This window comes from Galeopterus variegatus, unplaced genomic scaffold, assembly GCF_000696425.1.
Source record: "Galeopterus variegatus unplaced genomic scaffold, G_variegatus-3.0.2 Scaffold5337, whole genome shotgun sequence".
Taxonomy (NCBI): domain Eukaryota; kingdom Metazoa; phylum Chordata; class Mammalia; order Dermoptera; family Cynocephalidae; genus Galeopterus; species Galeopterus variegatus.
The window spans coordinates 85,699-101,684 of NW_007731448.1; the positions used below are offsets into that span (position 1 = coordinate 85,699).

The window sequence follows — 15,986 nt, forward strand, 5'->3', positions numbered from 1 at the left end:
CGGGGGGGCGCCCCCCCGCGGTTCCCAAGTGGCGCACTATCCAGTGCGCCACCGGGCCGGCCCCAGTACATTTTCCTTTTAATTTACGTATGTATATTCAGAAATTTCAACTACCCAGATAAATAAGTAGGCTTGACATCTTTTTTTTTTTTTTCCTTTTTGTCTTTTTTCATGACCGGCAACGGATCGCAACCCTCAGTGTCGCGCCTGCACCAGACCAGGACCGGCAACGGGATCGCAACCCTCGGCGTTGCGCCTGCACCTCGCTCAGCCAGTGAGCGGCCGGTCTGTATGTGGGGTCCGAACCCTCGGCGGGAGCGCCGCCGCGCTCCCAAGCGGCGCACTGTAGCAGTACGCCACCGGGCCAGCCCCAGGCTTGACATCTTAAGAAGAGAAAAGATATATATGTACAAAACATAAATCCCTTTTGCAGATAAAACCTCTTAAGAATAAAGTAACAATAAAAATTGCTTTTATTATGAAATATATAATTCTTTCCCCAGATAGAAATGATTTTTTAAAATGATTTCCATTATGTCTTATCTGCTGCTGAGTTGCTTCCATACTGAAATTTTTACCCACATGTACCGCCAAAACATTTATAATAACATCTGATCTAGAGTAATCATCAGAATTTATTAGGAGGAAAAATAACCTTTATCCCAAGCTTTAGTAGTAACAGGCATGTAAGCCTCACATATAAGGTCAAACACCCAGAAATAATCCCAAACTTACTGAGCAAGTTCAAATCCACCGCATACCAACTGTTAATACTGTGCTAATAGGCAGGCACTGCACTGGCCACCAGAAAGGGGACAGAAGAGGAAACAACTGAGAAATTCTTTCAGCTCCCTCAGAGCCAGGGTCACAGGACCAGGTGCACCAGACACATTGTCACTGTGGCTTGGGTGATCACAGCCTAAAACAAGTAACCAATGATGTGTGATAAACCAATCAGAGGGGGGGTTTCAGGGTTAATCCCAAGATCAATCAAGGTGCATATGGGTGTGAAGGATGGGTTGCTGTTAAATGTTCACCTCAGGTCAGAGCAATGCCCATTGCAAAGGAGCAGTCAGACACAGAAGTTAACGTACAAGTCAGTACTGACTTTGAGGGCACCAAAAAATGAGTGAAAATAAATGGCCACAAGGAAAAATGAAAGGGTATGGGATACAGATGCCAATAGCAGGTTAAATCCCAATGCCCAAACTGCACCCATTATCAATTAAGTCAGAATCTCTCTTGCCAAAGAACCAGCTTTTAGATTCATTGTTTTTGTTTTCAGTTACATTAATGTCTGTTCTTTTCTTTATTATTTCCTTCCTTCTGCTTGTTTTGGGTTTATTTTGCTCTTCTTTTTCTAGTTTCTTGAGGTGGAAGCTTAGAATATTCATTTGAGACCTTTCATCTTTTCCTCATATAAGCATTTAGTGCTACAAATTTCCCTCTTGGCACTAAGTTACATCCCACAAGTTTTGATATGCTGTATTTTCATTTACATTTTGGCATTCAGGCCAGTCTATTTTTTTTTTTTTTTTAATTCGCTTGAGACTTCTTCCTTCAACCATGGATTAGTGAGAAGTGTGTTTAGTTTCCAAGTGTTTGGAGACTTTCCTGTAGTGTTTTTGATTCCTACTTTGGTTCTCTGTATGATTTCAATTCTTTTATATTTGTTGAGGTTTGTTTTATGACCTGAGATATAGTCTATCTTGGTTAATGTGTGTGTACTTGAAAAGTAAGTATATTGTTGGATGAAGCATTCTATGAATGTCAGTTAGATCTGGTCGACTGCTGGTGTTATCTCTTCTATATCCTTGCTGATTTTCTGTCTGCTGGTTCTATCAACTACTAAAAGAGAAGTACTGAAGTTCTCAACTATAATTGTGGATTTGTCTACTTCTCAATTCAGTTGTGCTGGGTTTTGCTTCATATACTTTGAAGCTCTGTTACTTGGTGTGCATACATTTAAGACTGCTATGTCTTCTTGATGAACTGACCCTCTGCATCATTATGTAGTGCTTCTTTTTGTCTCTGATAGTTTTCTTTGCTGTGATATCTAATTTGTATGATATTAGTATAGCCACTCCAGTTTTCTTTTGATTGGTGTTTGCATGGAATATCTTTTTCCATCCATTTACTTTTACACTCCCTATATCACTATACTTAATTGGAGTAGAGTGAAATGTTTCTACTCCATCCTGTCTGGAACAGGAAGTTTACTCTCTGCGCCATTCTTGCAACTTCTGCCTAAATTTCTTATCTCAAAAAAAAAAAAAAAAAATTAACTGTTAAAAAAGCAAGTATATGATAAAAAGGGCAGTTTATTCATGTTCCTAACATATCTGGAAAGTATTAATTTGAGGTAAGAAAAAAAACAACCTATGGTAGTCTTGTGAGTTTTTCACTTACTATACTCTCCCAGAGCAAGGAAACAAACAGGCTAAAAAATAGGTAAAACTTACAGGCCTGGGTACTATCTGTGGGCCCATAAGAAGGCAAGTCAGTTGGTAAGAAGGATGTATCTATTTTTCCTCAAAAGATAAATATTCACCACACCTGGTGTTCCTGGTTTTTCTTTGGGAATGGGGAGCTGTTTTCCAATACTTGCATTTTCTAGTTTCCCTTGCCTGGATTTTAGTCATTTTACTACTTATTAGCATTTTAAAAGGTTAACAGATAATGCATAACTTAAGAAATAAAACTCTAATCAATTAGTTATATCACGTGTTAGCTCTGTTAAAAAAAAAGAAAAGATGAGTGAGAAAGTTGGAAAGTACTGACTAAAATGTGGCTTTCTGAGAATTAGTTAAGTTCAGTCATTTATGTTGTTCATGCTCTAGTACTCACAGGAAGCCAGATTTGGATACAGATAAGTCATTTGAGAAAAAACAGCAAAAGTTACCCCTGAATTGTTTTACATGCTAACTGGAAAGATCACTGAAAGATCTAAGATGAGGACTACTGAGCATGGATGGAACCTAATTACCTCCTCTTGGTCCTAGAAAACCAAAATTCTATGTAAACTAAAAAACATCTAAATAGGAATATGAAACAGAGAAAAGGAAGCAGATTTTTCCTCTATCCATTTCTCTTGCTATCTCAGAATTATTTTCATTATTCTGAGTAAAGATGTTTTACAAAAATGATGGACAGATAAAAAATAATACTCCCAAAATTTTAAAACAAGGACTTATTGTTGCTGTGAGTGTGTGAAAGTGACTACCTTGTCAAAAATACCTGTGTGCCCAGAGCCTGGTTGATTGTTCATCATGATGAAACTTTTCTAAACCCTAAGCCTCAGTATTTTCTTATCTGAGAATCTGCAGTTTAATTTCATCTTTCAAGATCAAAGGCAAATAAATTAACTTGACCCAATGATTCAACAAATCTCTGGAGAGCTGCCAGGCAAGGCAGGTCCACAGAATAACTCATTAGTTTATAACTTAAGGCAACTTTGGGAAAACTGCTGGGAACTGAACACAGGCTAAAACTCCTGAAGGGACTCACCAATATATTTTTCTACATGGTGGACCAGAAAACATCTAACCTCTACTTGACTACTCTAGTGACAGGGAGCTCACTATCTATCAAGGCAATCCATTCCAATGTCTAGACAGCTCTAAACAAAGGAATGATTTTCAATAAACAGAAAAAAATCTGCCTTTTAACTTCGAAACTCTGTCTTTATACTAAATTTGTACCTGTTGACAGGTTCAAATCTCTCTCTAGCTTTATCCCCAAACCATCTCTTGACCCTACTTCATTTCTGTCTAGCTAATATCCAATTTCTTTCTTTCCCTTCTCTTGCAAACTCCTCAAAAAGCAGTCTACAGTATATCTCCCCTTCCTTACTCTCAGTCTCTCCTCAACTGACTTCTACCACACCAGAATTCTTAAAAAGGTCACTAGTCTGTGCATATTTCCCAACCTTCATCTCTTTCCCAACCTGTAATGCTGCATTTGACATGCTGGTCACTCCCTCTGCCCCTCTTCAAACAACTCCCTTGGCTTCTAAAAGCTTTTTTCAGGTTCCATGTGATGCTCTCTAACATATTTTAATTCCTCTAACAGTCTTGTAAGGATGGTGGTTCTCCAAAGTGCCCTACCCGATGCTGATACCTCCCACAACAGGGTCCCCCCCCGCAGTCCAAACTTTTTGTACAACTTCAGATTTGAAAAAAAGGAAGGGAGGGAGGGAAGGAAAAGAATAGAAAAGAAAAGGAGAAAGGAAGGAAGAGAACACAAAAAAGAAGAAAAATCTTGCCAACCAGGTACATCAACCTGGAAGATGATCAACACTGAGGCGACTATGTTCCCTTCCATACTGCCTCTTCCTCCCTTCTAGGAGTCTCAGTTGGCATGCTGCTCTATTCAGTCACAGAAATCTAGAAAAATCTATCAACTCTTTCCTTTATCTCACCCTGAAACACCTAATCAATCATTAAATCCTGCCAAGTTAACCTCCAAAATATTCTTCTAAATCAATGTTCCTTTCCCATCTTGGCCATCATTTTCTTTTCTTACTTTCCTTTTATTTTGCTTCCTCACTTTTAAAACATATAAACTGGTCCTTATAAGCACTTTTATTGCTCATTTTATTTATTTATTTATTTTGGTAGCTGACCAGTACCGGGATCTGAACCCTTGACCTTGGTGTTATAACACCACACTCTAACCAAGCTAACTGGCCAGCCCTTTTAAAACATATAAACCCATCCTTATAATCAAACACATCACCTCCTCTAGGGAGCTTCCCTTGCCTGATCCAGCCACACCTTGACAATCCCAACAGCAGTATGCTCTAAGAGTGGCCTGTGTATAGCACTATCATTAATTTAAACTATTTCTTAACCACATACTATATGTTATAAAATCTCCAACTAGAATATGAGTTCCTGCCAGGTATGGGCTAGATTTTTAAAAATTTTGTAATGGATATTATTCTTCCTTTATCTCTTTGAAAACCTTAAACTTCAGTCATCATAAAATGATTCTCATTGGGAGTGAATTTATTTACTGGTTGCTAATATAGATGACTGTTTTCACCACCTTGAAATTTTAGTTTGCAGTTTGGAGAACATCTATTTCTCTCTCTTCATTCACCCTCTCCATTGAGTCACTTCCTCCCAGGATTCTCAGTCCCATCCCACCAATAGGGAGAAAAGTACAGATTTAGACAGTGAGACAGTAATACATTTGACCTTGCCCCCGAGTCTCTCTCTGCTCTCCTGCCTGCCACTCTGAACAAAAAGTAACGTCTTTTTCTGCCTCTGTTCATGGGCAATCCCTGACTTCACACAGTCAGGGATTATTTCCTCCATTTACTGAATGTTTTAATCCCCATTATCTACAGAAATACAATTCCCAGCCATCTCTATCTTTTTTCTGGACCTGAAAGTCCAGCACATCAGTAATTAGAGGCCCATGACTAACAATCCCTACTTATGGTCTGATCTGGTTTTGGTCCAGAGATTTATCTTTTCTTGATCACAGATATGTCTTTCTAATTCTTTATTTTATCTGTTATAACTTTGTTTAGAAAGGAGATATGAGTTTAAAGTATGAAACCAGAGCCATCCTGACCACAAGACTTTAAATTTAAATTTTATAAGTACCATGCGATCTTTTAGATCAGGGGTCAGCAAACTACAGCTCATAGGCCAAAACTAGATCACTGATTATTTTTGGTATGGCTTGGAAGATAAGAATTGTTTTTACATTTTTAAATGGTTAGAAAAGAAACTGAGGAGAATATTTTGTGACATGTAAAAATTATGCGAAACTCATATCTCAGCATCCATAAATAAAGTTTTATTAGACTACAACAGCCATGCCCATTCATTTATGCTGTTCGTTATTGACTGCTATATAACAAACTGCTGCAAAACTCTGTGACATAAAACCACCACCACTTTATCACCTGGTAAGTTCTGTGGATCAGGAATTCAGATAAGGCACAGGAGGGTGGCTTTTTTCTACTTTACAATGTATGGAATCTCAGTTGTGAAGACTCAAACAGCTGGAATCATCTGGAGGCTTCTACACTCATCTGAGGCCTTTGACTGGGATGGCTGGGCTTAGCAGGGACTATCTTCAGAGTGCCTACATGAGGTCTCTACATGGATGGCCTCAGGGTAGTCGGACTTGACACGGCAACTCAGGGGTTCCAACATGAATGTTCCAATGAACAAGGCAGAAGTTGCATTACCTTTTATGACTTATCCTCAGAAGGCACATACTCTATTGTATTGAATTAGACACAAGCTCACCCAGATTTAAGTGGAAAGAGACACAGGCCCCACCTCCTGATGAGAGGAATGTCAAGGAATTTGTAGCCATGTTTTAAACCTCTATTTACGGACTTCATGTAATTTTGTAGCAAGGATACAGAATTAATGACTGACTTAAAATATGAAGTACATCCAGGTATCAGAGCATCCAAGTTTCAGAAAAATTCATCTTCACAAAATGACTGTCATCAGGGTCCTAACATGCAAACTATTAATACTTTCCTACTTGTTTCTGAACTGTCTTTAACTCTGAACATATAGAACAGTTTTTAAGTGTTTCAGGAGTAACTGTAGCCTTCAAGAAGAGTAATCTGCATTTGTGTGATAGATGACAAAAACAGCTCCAATTTTTCACCCTTTTCTTTACCATGCCCTTTTTCAAGGTGACTTTGCAGCTCCTTGAATTTGGACTGGCTTTGTGACTTGCTTAGGGCAACAGAATGCAGTAGAGGTGATGGTGTGCCAGTTCTAAGCCCAGGCCTCAAGATGCCTTGATGCTTCTAATCATTCTTAGAAACCTGCCCAGCTGCCATGAAAGCAAGCGTGGGCTAGGCTGCTGCAGGATGAGATGTGTAACCTAGTTCTCCCATTGTCTCACAGTTGACAGCAGGACAACCTCAGAAGCAGAGCTCCTTCCTGACCTGTAGTTGACCCAGGCATAAGGGAGACCAGAGCTGAGAAGAACAGAACTGCTCAGCTGAACCCAGCCCAAATGATTGACCCACAGAATGAACTAAATAAATAATTGCTATTTTAAGCCACTAACTTTTGAAGTGGCTAGTTATACAGCAATAGTTAACTGAGAGAATTTGGAAAGCAGTTTTTAATGATTAACTATAGAATGGAAATTTCATCACATACCTCAGGTCCTGCTACACTGAATTGCTTTAGGCACCAGCTAGATCTCCAAAGTAGGCACTGCTATTGCTGGGTTCCACTGAGGAAGACACTCTAGCTAATGCCAGGGTCACAGAGGGGTCAAGTACCTGACCCAAAAGAAAAAGCATATAGTAACAGTCATACAAATAACAAGTGTCACTCTATCTGCAAGCTTCTCATCCTATCTGATGCCAAGGCAGCCAGCCATAAGGTACCTCCCCAGAACAGAGATAAGTGGCACCTGCAACTAGTTACATAGGAAGGTCAGAGTAACACATCACAGCACCCCTACTACCTCACTCCTGAAGTTTAAAACTCTTTAATAACAACTTAACATTGCTATTAGAATCCCTATTCTTTTTAGTTATAATCCCATCCTCTTTATCTGTACCAGTGTTACCCTTCAGTGCACTCCACTAAAGGCAGGGCAGATACCAATTCAAAAGATTAATTATACACATAAAACTATGAAGTAATTTTTAAAAAACAAATATACCAGAACTCACACATCCAATTACAGGCAGACTTCCAAGAGACCCTCTCGGGCAGCAAATGTTTATTCCAACAATGCAATTTCTGAAAATACATGTTTTGTTTGGATTTGCCTTCTGTTCCTTTGGCATATCATGTTTCTTTGAATAAAGCCAACGGAGGCAATTTTTTCCTTTGAGAGTGAATTTGATTTTTGGAAACAATCAAATTTTATTCCAAGTCAATTCAAGTGAACATGCAATCGAGGTGTGTGAAACCAGTTTTAGTAAGAAACAAGCTGGGAAAATAAATTGCAAGGCTGATTTATAATTCCAATTCTAATGTCATTAGCTGGCAGGTTAAAACTCCAAATGCACAAAAACCTTCAATAGCTCCCTACCGCTCACAAAACAAATTTCAAACATCTAGGGCTAGCATCTGAGGCACTCCACCATGTGGCCACAGCTCACCTTTCCAGTCTTATTTTCCTTGCACAAGTCTCTTCGCCAGTGAAGCTAAGCCCCTTACTGCTTCCTACTCACACGTCCTGGTACTTTCTCGAATGCATGCATCTGTTCACACCCCTCGCATGTCATCTGTCTGTACCCCACTGTAATGCCCGGCATTACACATGACTCAAATAAATACTTAATGAATAAAGTGAAAAAAAATTCTTTTTTCTTGCAGCTGGCCAGTACAGGGTGAAGTGAATAATTAATTCCTCAGGTGCCTTATAAATGGTTCTGAAGGTAATTCCAAAAGGAGAGTTCCAAAAACATTCTGAGCAAGGGAGTAAATATCTAGCTTCCAACATGCATTTTAAGGATGAGGTTATGAAATGTTGGAAAAGCAACTGTTTTGTAAATCATGCCATGCCTAATGACTGCCTAAGAAGGCCTAGTGAATCAAGAACTGAGCCAGAAATGAACTAAATAAACATCCTGGGCTACTTCACTCACCCTAAACCATAGATCACAATGCCATTGTATTTTAGATAGCAGACTTTGAGGTTTTGGATTTCTTTGGGATTCTCTCTCAAAAATATCCAAGTTAAAAATACAATACTTTGATAACAGATGGATATGTCACAAATTATTATAAAGAATAAAGATTCTCTAAGAATGAGAACTTTTCCTCCCAATGAAGCTAAGCCCAATACAATAATAAGCTGAGAATATTTTCAAAGCATTTGTGTGGTGAAATTAGTTTACGTTATGTTAAAACAGATAAAATTGCCATGGTGTTAGGTCAAAATGTTTGCATATCAGCAATTTCATATGGTTCAATCTAATACTGCAGGATTTTGCTCACAAACAAAAATAAGCAAAAAAGAAAAGCCTCCTTTCTTTTGTTTCTCTCTCTGTCTCCAAAGCTCTCACATACTCTAGAGAACTTTAATTCCTATGAACTTTTGAGAACTAGTAATAAACAAAGAAAGAAATACATGAAGCCTCTCTTATAAATACATTTTATCTTAGTTCAAAACACCTAGTTTCCTTTAGGAGTTGTATTCCACTTATCAGACTCAAGGTAATTGGACTGTAGGTCCCCAGTGTAGTATTAGGTCTCTCCACCTACATCTCAAATTTCTAGGTCAGATGTGAGCACCTTCTTCCCATGTTCCATTTGCACACTGCAAATAGGCCGTCGCACCCAGGATTCCTGAGTGTTATTTAATGCAAGAGGAAGTTGTTGACAAAAAGGTGTTCTGATCATTACTATCAGCATGGGCTTGGTGGCAGTGGGGGTATGTGTGTGCGCGCGCTTTACTTTATTCTAGTTTCTTCTGCTTTTCCTGCCCCAGCATTGTAGCCAGATGGCTATACCAGCAGCTCGGGGTGTCTTGTCAGAGAAGGAGAAGACTCACAGGCAGGAGTCGTGAGGCAGTTCCCCTCTATCTTCCTGGGCAGCCGCAGCAAGACCCTATGAAGAGGCACAGGTGCTTTGACTAACTGGCACACTCCCAGGCCACAGCCAACACCACATGCTCAGAACAGAGGCTCGATTTTAATCCTTCTGAGACACCATTTCAGGAACTGGCCAATATACACACATGTAATCAATGTAATGCTTTTGTGTGCTTGTGTGCGTTTTGAGCTGGTGAACTTTCTGCATTCACATTTTTAGAATTTTCTGTATAGAAATCTTTAGAATTACCCACGACAAGTAAAAATACAATCTTTTTTTTAATGGTAAATGTTATTTCACGAGAAACACTGCATACATAATTTCAGCTTCAATGGTCAGAAGATCCTGTGCTTTCGAGCTTACTGTTAGAAATGCAAAACAAGGACAGCAAAAGTCCATCATCCCACCTCTGTTCCCTCAGCACAGAATGTTTTTCTCCTTCAAAAGTTTTTAATAAGGGCTGAGCCTGTGGCGCACTCAGGAGAGTGCGGCACTGCGCCGCGGGTTCGGATCCTATTTAGGGATGACCAGTGTGCTCACAGCGCTCACTGGCTGAGCGCTGTGTGGCTGGTCTCAAAAAGGACACACAAAAAAAGTTTTTAATAAGATCTTTCATCCAGTGTATTTTATAGAACCAGCTTTCTTTATTTCCCCAAGATTACTGCACAATCTAATTAAGTTTTCCCTTAGGAAACACCACCCCTGACACACAACGAAAGACAAAACAATGGTAGCAGATTGTGGAAACAGGAGCATTTCATTTTTACCAACTGAAAAACTATAAAATTAAAAGTGCCGAAACTATTCCTAAACTATTAATATATAGTGATTTTAAATATCAGCAATTCACAGGAGAATGGTAAAAAGTTCTTTGTTCACTTACCGTTTTTCCTAGGTGCTGAATTCAGAACCCCTCATTGCTACTTTGACAGCTGACAGCATCACAATCACCTAAAAACAAGTTCAGAGTATTCCATTGTAGACAGTATAAATGATGCTTGTTTTTGCATAGCCTGACTCAGAAGTCAAGGAGCCAAGGAGGAACTGAGTCTCACATGCTCACTCTCACAGGGCCCACTGAAGAACTCAGTAAAGATTTGATGAAGGAACTTGGGCTGGAATTTGGGAAATCTGAATGTTAAACAAAATTTCCAGTCTATTACCATACTATTTTTATTATAGTAACTTTATTGTAAGTTTTAATCTGATAAAGCAAACTCCCCTCACAAAATTTTCCTGATTCTTGGGCATTTATTCTTTCTAAAATGCAAATATGACCATGATACTTGGTGTAAAACCCTTCTATTGTTCCCCAATTTTCACAGACTCCTTTCTAGGCCCCCACAGGACTGAAGTTCAATAGAGCGCAGAGTGCAAGTTTAGGACCAAAACTGACTGCCTCAAAGGGAGTCAGTGCTACCACCAGAGAGCCTCTCTCTCTGCCCTGGTTCCTCACCAGGCTCACTTTCTCCTTTAATTAAGCACTGAATAAATATTTTTAAATGGTCTTGCGAGGGTGCTATGTAACCGGTCCCCAAGACCAACCCCCAGGTTCTGTGATTTACTCAGAGGACTCACAGGATTCAGCATATGATGATACTCACGGCTATGATTTATTACAGTGAAAGGCTACAAAGCAAAATCAGCAAAAGGAAAAGGCTCATGAAATGCAGTCCAGGGGAGACCAGGCACAAGCTTTTAAGAGTCCTCTCCCAGTGTATACACAGGACACACTTAATTTCCCCAGCAACAAGTTATGACAACGCCTGTGAAATGGTGTCTACTAGGGAAGCTCATTAGAGACTCTGTGCCCAGGGTTTTTATTAGGGGTTGGTCACATAGGTGCCTTCTGACTAGCACATACCAAAATTCTAGACTCCAAGAAAGCAGGTATTCAGTATAAACCACAGTGCTCGTATAAACAGTTCAGGCACAATGAGCCACCCTTATCAGTTCTGGGAACTCTCCTGAAAATCAAGTTCCCAGATGCCAGCTCAATGCCAACCTTGTAAGCAGGCCTTTCAAAGTCAGGTCTGCTAACACTTTTTTTTTTTTTTTTTGCATAGATGCCAATCATTAGCCTCGCTGGGCACCCACATGTCCTGCCCAGACCTGGATGGGGTAAACAAAACTGTGAGGGTGCTCTAAACAGGGGACTAAGGGAATAGGAATGAAAGAATATCCACCCTCTTCCAATGGCAAGAAGGAAGGAAGGAACAATGAGGACTGCTTCCTGGGAGAGGTGATGCCTGAGCCAGGTTTGGACACGTAACAGATACTGTGGTATGCCTTTTTAAAAATCCCAGCCAGGTGGTTGGACTTGGCTAGTTAACTGACTAGACTAAGCTGTATCTCAGGAAGTGAGTTAGCCACATGGACCAGGACTATTAATCACTTTGATTCCCTGCTTAAACTTTGTATGGCTTCTAAACCTCTTGCAAAACAGATGGCTCTGTCATAGGTGGTGCTGTCCCCACCTGTTCCTCTCTGCCCCCACTTCTGTCTCTGTGATCCAACTATATCCTGGCCTCTTTTCTGTGCCTGGAGTATGCTCCTTTCTACCTTCAAGCTCTGTATATACTATCCCACCCCCCCTACTCAGGACTGCTCGTCATAACCCTACCCTACTTCACACAGCTAACTCCTATTCATGTCAGATTTCAGTCCGAACAACACTTCCTCAGGGCAGTCTTCCCTCACCTGCCCCAGACTAGGTCAGGACTCTGTCATTTGCTTTCTTTTTTGTCTTTTTTTTTTTTTTTTTTTTTTTTTTTTTTTTTTTTTTTTCGTGACCGGCAACGGATCGCAACCCTCAGTGTCGCACCCGTACCGGACCGGGACCGGCAACGGGATCGCAACCCTCGGTGTTGCGCCCGCACCTCGCTCAGCCAGTGAGCGGCCGGTCTGTACGTGGGATCCGAACCCTCGGTGGGAGCGCCTCCGCGTGTCATTTGCTTTCTAACACCAGTAACTTCTCCTTTATCACTGCGAACACATTAAAGGCCATTTTTTACATTCCTACACTTTAAGAAGGCAGAGACCATGCCTGTGTTGTTTGCTGTAACAACTCCAGGGCCTGGCACATAGTGGGCACTCAGCAAACATATGCATGAGGGCTCACTCTCAGTCCATGTGGTCTGGGTGAGGGCAACCTTCCCTTCCCCAACACATACACACCTCCTGTGTCTAAGGCACTTGACCCAGGCTACATCAACAAGTCAACAAAGGGTTTTGGCACAAGTATTGGGAACGAGGCACTGCATCTGCTGTAGATAGTTTGCCTGAGGGTGAAACCAAATCAGAGGAAAGCAAAGGTGAAGGAAGGAGATTCAGGGTTGTAATGAATGCCTGGATGTAGCCATTCCTAAAGGCAGCAGCCCATGGACTATTCATTTACCAGTAAACTCTCTTTTTGCTCCTTAGGCTAATTTAAATTGGGATTCTGACATGTGTAATTAAGAGCCCTCATACAAAAACATAACTGGAATTAGACAAGTGGTTGGTCCCAAAGAACAAGAGAAAGAGACTATCAGCAAGCCTAACTATCAAGAGAAAGAGACTATCAGCAAGCTTGGGTGATGACCCAAGCTACTAATCTTGGGAGTCCTTACAGTTCCTTAAATTACTAACAGGTTTGGTTCTGGTGCAGGGAGAAAAGACACCCTGGCTGAGGAGTAGAACACAGTCTTGTCGTTATGCTAAAAACTACCTTATTCATGGAAACTCACAGAAACCAGACCTCCCAACAGGCTGGAGAGAGGCAAAAATCGCCCTTATTCTCAAAGGGGTATAACCATTACAAATAAAAAGCTTGAATCTCACTCCAAACTAAAGTCTAGACAAGATTAATAAAGAATTGGTTGGATAAGCACTTGAGAAAGAAAAAAGTAGCCACCAGCAGCCAGCACAGCTCTCTGAAAACATGACACACCCAACTTACTCCAGACTCCTTTCTGTTCTAGTTACTCAATTCGTTTAATTAGAAAATTATTTATAGGTACAACATATGTGGAGACAGCTGACAAAAGATTATCAGGATTATCAAGATTTTCCTACTGATAAGATAAATAATCTAGGCTGAAGACAGGTAAATTTGAAGGAAAGTGTTTTGTAGTGGGACACTATGTCCTTGGCCCTGTTTTGATCAAAACTTTGATAAGTGACATAGATGAACCTAAAATTATTGACCATAGGAGGGATAATATCCATCAAAAGAAAGGGGAGAACTCAAAAGCTAATATGATAAGCAAAAGCAGGATGAAATTTAACTAGAACATATGTAAAGTCACTAGAATTAAAAAACAAAATAAAACAAAATACCTGTTTCCTAAATACAGGATAATAGCAGTTCAGTCTTTGATGCCAGCAAATACCACAGGGTGATGCAGCTACTAAACTTTGGGCTGAATTCAGAAACATAATCTCTACCTCATTTGGACAACAACTGGACAATCATGTTCCAATCTGAGTATCATAGAGAAACAATGACCAACAAAAGTGCATTCATAGAGGGGAACCAAGAATAGAAAAAGGTTGAGGATCATATAACACAAATGACAGTTGAAAGGGTGAGAATTTGATTGGTATAGCCACTTTGAACAGCAAAAAAAGAATCTTGTAAAACTGAAAATATCCACACTCTATGACCCAACAATCCTATTTCTAGATATATATCCCAGAAAACCTCATAAATTTGCACAATGAACAATACAGAATTGTTGATAAAAGCAAAATTCAGGAAGTACATAGGCTTCTGTCAATAGGAGAATGGCTAGACAGAATGAGGTCTGTAGAAACTCTGGAATATTTTGCAGCAGTTAAAAACAACGAAGTAGGGGGCCAGGCCATGGCTCACTTGGGAGAGTGTGGTGCTGATAACACCAAGGCCACGGGTTCGGATCCCTATATAGGGATGGCCGGTTAGCTCACTTGGGAAAGCGTGGTGCTGACAACACCAAGTCAAGGGTTAAGATCCCCTTACCAGTCATCTTTAAAAACAAACAAACAAACAAACAAAAAACCAAAACAACAATGACAAAAACAATGAAGTAGGTCTACATATCAATCACAATGGGCTGAGTTTGGCAAGGTAACAAAAGGAACCTAAAATCTGAGTGGCTTAACACAACTAAAGTCTAATTATTCCTTATGCTACATGATTAAAGTGAGTTGGCAGGACAGCTTATTGTAGTTATTCTTGACTCAAGTTGTCAAAGTCTCCATCTCTATCTGCCAGAGGAATGGAATGTGGCAAATCTCATACTGGCTCTTAAAACTTCCATTTGGAAGTGTGCCCATTACTTTTGCTGACATCTCATTGACTAAAGCAAGTCACATGGCCACACCTAACTTCAAAATGGACAGGAACTACACTTTACCATATGCCCAAATGGCAGACAGCCAAAAACATTATAATATTATGTTATATATAATGATCAATACAATACATAGTATGGAAAGATTAATAGAAAACATATGAAAAGGGGCTGGCCAGTTAGCTCAGCTGGTTAGAGTGTGATGTTATAACACCATGCTCAAGGGTTTGGATCCCCATACTAGCAAGCTGCCAAAAAAATAAGTAAATAAAATAGAATAATAAAAAAAGAAAACATATGAAAAGATTGAAGACCTTTATTGTATGGAAAAAACATACACATCCATAATACCATTTATGTACATTAAAACACAGATGTGGGGCTGAGCCCATGGCGCACTCGGGAGAGTGCAGCGCTGGGAGCGCAGCTTCACTCCCCCCCCCCCCCCCCCCCCTGTGGGTTCGGATCCTATATAGGGATGGCTGCCGGTGCGCTCACTGGCTGAGCGCGGTGCGGCTGGTCTCAAAAAAGGAAAAAAAAAAAAAAACAGATGCAAAACAAATCTAAATATTGTTTATACTTACCTATATATGTATAAAACTTAGGAGGGAGGAGAATGACAGTAGAAGACGTGACCAAAGGGGAAATAACCATTTCTGTAATGTTTTAATTTCTTTATTTAAGAAAAAGAAAAATATGACAAAATCTTAATTGTTGATAATTCTGGCTGGTGGAGAACATGAGTATTCATTATACTATTCTTTGAATTTTTCCATTGTATTAAAATCCTTGAAATAAGTTGTTGAAAAAACCAAGAATGTTTTAGCCTAAAAGACCACAGGTGGGAGAAAGGGAAATGAGAAGTAGGAAAATAGATGGCTTGAAATATTTTGGACAAAGGAGATTTGCTCTGTGTGGCTACGAATGGAAGAGCTGGGAACAATGGTGAGAATTCCTAGAAGCAGATGTTGGCTTGGGAATAAAGAACAACCTATCAAGGAAAGATAAGTGAGTAGCCTCAAAAACATATGGAGGGGCCGGCCCGGTGGCGCACTGGAGAGTGCGCCTCTTGGGAGCGCGGCAGCGCTCCCACCGAGGGTTCGGATCCCATGTGGAGACCGGT

The 15,986-nt window shown here is 40.1% G+C and overlaps 1 protein-coding gene across 1 annotated transcript in view; it reads right to left on the reverse strand.

The window, feature by feature from the left end:
- JADE3 (jade family PHD finger 3) overlaps positions 1-15,986 on the reverse strand; it is a 131,906-nt gene that overhangs the window by 80,496 nt on the left and 35,424 nt on the right. Inside the window, exon 2 of the mRNA XM_008589268.1 lies at positions 10,432-10,499. The gene's annotated coding sequence lies outside the window, so the exon portion shown is untranslated. The remainder of the gene's footprint in view (positions 1-10,431; positions 10,500-15,986) is intronic.